Source organism: Galeopterus variegatus, unplaced genomic scaffold (genome assembly GCF_000696425.1).
Source record: "Galeopterus variegatus unplaced genomic scaffold, G_variegatus-3.0.2 Scaffold3580, whole genome shotgun sequence".
In the NCBI taxonomy this organism is placed as follows: Eukaryota; Metazoa; Chordata; class Mammalia; order Dermoptera; family Cynocephalidae; genus Galeopterus; species Galeopterus variegatus.
In genome coordinates, this window is record NW_007729691.1 from 119,367 (window position 1) to 124,025 (window position 4,659).

At 52.2% G+C, this 4,659-nt stretch overlaps 1 pseudogene; it reads right to left on the reverse strand.

Moving 5' to 3' along the window:
* Positions 1–522: 522 nt before the first annotated feature.
* Positions 523–2,293, reverse strand: LOC103601081 (annotated as a pseudogene).
* Between the last annotated feature and the right edge of the window lie 2,366 nt (positions 2,294–4,659).

Consider the following 4,659-nt stretch of genomic DNA (forward strand, 5'->3'; position numbering starts at 1 on the left):
GCTGCGCCGGTCCCGCGGGTCTCGCCTCCTCCGCGCGCGCGCACCACCCACTCGAGCAGAAGCAAGTCCCGGGGCCCTGCGGCCCTCGCCCGAGGGCACGACCCCCGGGCACTTGGTGTCGCCGGCAGTAGTGAGCCTGGCCTGCGCTCAGCCCCGCGAGTGCCCGGGAGGCGTTTCCATGTCCCCACCGCGTTCGCTGCGATTGCCGCGACGCTCATCTCGGGAATATAACGATTAATCCAACCGCAGGTTTCCAGATAAGTGATTGTGATGGAGATTGTTGGAGAGAAAATAGACAATTATCCGCTGTTAGCTTTACATAAAGATCGCATTAACTCAAATTAGTTATCAGACAAAAGAGCGTCGGCGCGCGCGCCCTGCCCGCGGGGACCCCGGCGCAACCCGGCGGCAGCCCCGGGTTTTAGGTCCTTGAGCGCGAGCGGGGGACATCATTAATTACTGCAGGAGGGGACAAGCCCTCCGCCCCCACCGCGGAAGCATCCTCGGCCACGCGGAGCACTTCTACCGACCGCGCAGCGACCCGCAGCCGCCACTCCCCACGCGCAGGCGGTGTCCCTCCCTCCGCCCCGGGCCTGGGCTGCTCTCTGCGGGGACCCGCTGCCACGCGGGGAAGGAGACGAATGGGACAGGCAGGCTGCGGGAGAGGGGGAGCAGAACGACCCTCGGAGCCGAGTGTTGGTGGCCTGGGGGCACGGGGCGGAGAGTCGCCGCGCCAGGGCTGGGGCCGGGACACAGCGGAGGCGCACTGCCCACGCACCGCTTCGCCTCCGGCCACGCGCCTTCTCCTGTATCCCGACTAGTGCTGACACCGGCCTGTCTGACCACGGATTTCACTGACGCCGAGGGTGCAGACGCACAGCACAGCGCCCAGGCCCGGCCGCGGGGCCCAGCGGGGTCCCTACTGTCGCCGGCGCGCGCTGGCGGTGGCGCTCCCGCCTGGGCCGGCCTCCCCGGGCCCCCAGGGTCCCCGAGCCCCGCTGAATAGGGCGGATAATGACCCCCGGTTCCCAAGGCAGGCTTTCTGCTGCCTGGTGAGCCTTGGATTTGTGTGGTCCAAGCTTTTCCCAGCTTGTCCCCTTCTGTCACCGGGATAAGGGGCTCCCTCGGCTCGTTTGCACCTGCGTCGCTTTTGGCTCCTTCAGGAATGCGCTGAAGCTTGTAATCAGCTTTGTGAAGCCATTGAGTGCACGGCTGAGTGAAACTTCCAAAGCTCGAGGAAAACCGGCCCGCTGAATAGGAGCCAGCATGGGGCTGCTCTCCAGGCCTCGCGCTGCCAAATTCCAGCAGAGCCTCACAATCGCTCCGCGCGGGCCCGACTGCTTTCCCCACGCTGAGCAAAGCGAGAAAAGAAAAGCGAAAATACCAGTCGCCGAGGTTAGCGGCTGTTCCCAGATTAATGGCAAACGGCCCCTCCCAGCCACCCCTCCGCAGAGCTCACCCATTCAGGAGATATGACGTGGGGGAGGGCAGCACCGATATTAATAACCCCTCGTCTGATTTCACATTTTCTGTCGCGTCCCCCGGGGCGGGGGGGTCTTAGGCCAGGCAGAGGTTCTTCCACCTCCGGAGGCCCAGCTGTGCTCCAGACCCAATGACAGCCTCGGGCCTGGCGCCCTGGGGCAGCCCAGCAGTCCTAGCTGTGCGCCCCGCGTGAGCAGAGGAGTCAGAGGAAGCCAGACTCAAGAGTTGCCCAGACCAGCACTACGAGCCTCCAGAATGTTTCCTGCAGGGAGCCGAAGCAGCAGCCAGCCCCGTGCCTTCCTGACTCCCCTCCCACATGCGTTCGTCAGAGCCCACGGGCCTCAGTGGCTGTGGAAGAGCGGGATGCAGGGAAGGTAGCACTCTCTGACATCTTAGGGCTGTGGGCTTGCTTTTTCTTGCCAGGCGACTTTAGGAATGGAGATCGCTGCAGTGCTGGAGCCTCAGCTGCCACCCGTGGCAGGTGCTCATGGCTGTCGCTCAGGAAACAGACATTCTCTGAGCTGTTATTTCCTACCAAGAGTCGAGCCTTGCAGACCAGTGCCTCCCAGGGCGGCCTTACAGGCACTTTGGTCCCTCTCTCCCAATCACGATACATGAAGGCGCCAGGCTGACTTTCTCTCCAAAGTAGGAAGTCTTTGGCATCCACTAGAAGACCAACCAACTTGCAAAAGGCAAACCCACAGGGATCAATGTCAAGACATACCCGTGTCCTCAAAACCGTCCACTCGTCCAGGCAGGGCTCGCTCTTCGTGTTGTGACACCCCGTGGTTCTAGAACCGCACCTGGCCATGTGAACGTAGAGGAGACTCTCCACACATAGGTACTGGATAATGCTGTTCAGTTCTGTCTTTGCACTTAGAGCCTGGAAGTAGATCTTCTTAAAAGAAAGTGTGGAGTCCTTTCTCTGGATGGTTCATAGGGCCTCTCTTTCGTGAGTCCTAACAGACATCATGTGGAAGAAAGAAAGTGAAAGCAGCATTATAATCTATGCATAAAAACTTTCCTTACAATTGCTGTGAATTTCTTTAGCTAATTAGTTCCTTCCACTGTGAATCGGAAGCCTTTCTTTTTCTGCAGGCACAAATATATCATTTTAATATTTGATCTGAATTTTCAGTCCTTCCAGTAAACATAAGCTCAGTCCTGCAGGGTTTTCTTTCTCCCGCTGCAGTGCCTTGCTTTTGTGGGGGTACCATCATGTCTGACTGCTGCTCTGTGCTATAAATAGTCCCCTGGTGGATCGAAAGGCTTAATGGGCCTCTTTAAATACCTAACTTATTATAAAGCTCTGGGGAGAGTAAGATTAACAAGCAGAGAGGAACAAGAAGAGAGCTCCCCCTGTAGATGCCCTATTATAGCATTCTTGGTTCACTTTTATAGAAGTTTCCTCTTTATGTACATTAATGTGCATAAGAAGCTATAGCACCTTAGTGCTAGGAGGAGCCCTGGATGGGATCATCCTGTTTGAGCAGGAAGGGGACTGTGCTTACGGAGGTCAAGTGAGTTGCCCAGAATTACTCAGGGTGTCTTGACGGTTCTCAGTAACAATAGTAAGTAAGAAAATCAGTGAATGCTTTGTCCTGTGTTAAAACACATGAGGCAGTGCTGTTTAAGAGCAAGGAAATCCTCCCTTTCAGACAGTTCTGAATCCCCAAATGTGACATAATGAGACAATTTGGTACTCAAGGAAAAGTTAAATATCTCTCTATGCCTCTGAGATTTTGTGTATTAATTCATAGGTGCTAAAATGTTGTAAGGCTGGCCAGAGAGCTCTGTTAGTTAGAGCATGGTGCAGGTATCACCAAGATCAAGGGTTCAGATTCCCCATTCAGGCCGGCTGCCATAAATAAATAAATAAATAAATAAATAAATAAATAAATAAATGCTTTCAACATTCTAAATTCACACCACTCATTTTGACACTTACAGTTCACCTTTTTATTATAAAGTTTGACATGTTGTTTTCAGCAGTGTTTCTCCTTCGAACCATTCTCAGTAACAAGTCAGGAGGATATGCGGTAATTCAGAAATTAGTGAAATTTTATTCCTGGTGGGGGCATTGGATTAAGTGGCTGGGAGAGTGTGAAGCAAGCCCACGTGTAGTTGCATGATAAGGCTCTCACGAGGAATTTATTGGCCAAGTTGCTATTTCTATTCCTTCCTAATCTCGTTTAGCACATTCATTCTCTGCAATCTGTCTCCATAATCTTCTGTAGCAGAATGGCAGCCAATAGAAGCATGCATGTTTGGAGAGAAGAGAAAATATGCAGAAGCGTGATAAACTGATGCTAATTATCCATATTTAGGACACCAAGTGCAGAAGATCAAGGTTTACAAATAACAAACCAGAGCCAATGATGATGGCTTCCTCGTGTGGAATATATTGGCGGGGACCAGATAAGGGTTTCATGGGCAGGAGAGATTTATTGGTCAAAGGGTTCACCTTCCACTTTTCCACTTTTACATAGCAGTAAATTATTTAGGCTAAATTCACCAGAACATTACTCTTTCATTTGGCAATGTGCCATGACTTGCTCTTTCTTTGTGTCCTTTCAATGCAAATCCTTGTAGTTTAACATCAGTTGATAAGATACAAATAATTGAAGTAATAGGTAATTCCCTTTAAGTCGGGCACATACGACGGTCCCAGGAAGAATGAGATGAGGTAAAGAGCAGAGGGCTGGAAGGGAAGCAGTGTCGACCTCAGCTCCTAAATGGCACGACTGCCAGAAAACGAAGGAGTCCACATGCTCAGCCATGTATGTGAACACATCATGTCTCCGTGTGTTCCACAGCCAGCATGCCGGTGGCAAGAAGTAGGTGTTCCTGCATGTGCCAGTACGGCTGTCTTTCCCACCCGGACTCCCAATCATTTGAAATTTTAAAAAATCTAGACATAGTCTCTCTCTTCCCTCCACTGTCCCACATCACCTCGAACTGACTTAATATTTAAAACTGGCTCCCGACCCTCTCCAAGACTTCTGGCTCTGAGAAAAGACACAGAGAGAATTCAGGCTGGAACCACCGTGTGGCATGGTTTAGGGGTCAGTGGCAGAGATTTTTCTGTATCACAATAATTGGTTTGTAAAGTTTCCAGAGAACAAGCACCAGTGTAGTATAGTACTTTGCTGCAGATTTGCATGCTTATCTTAAAAT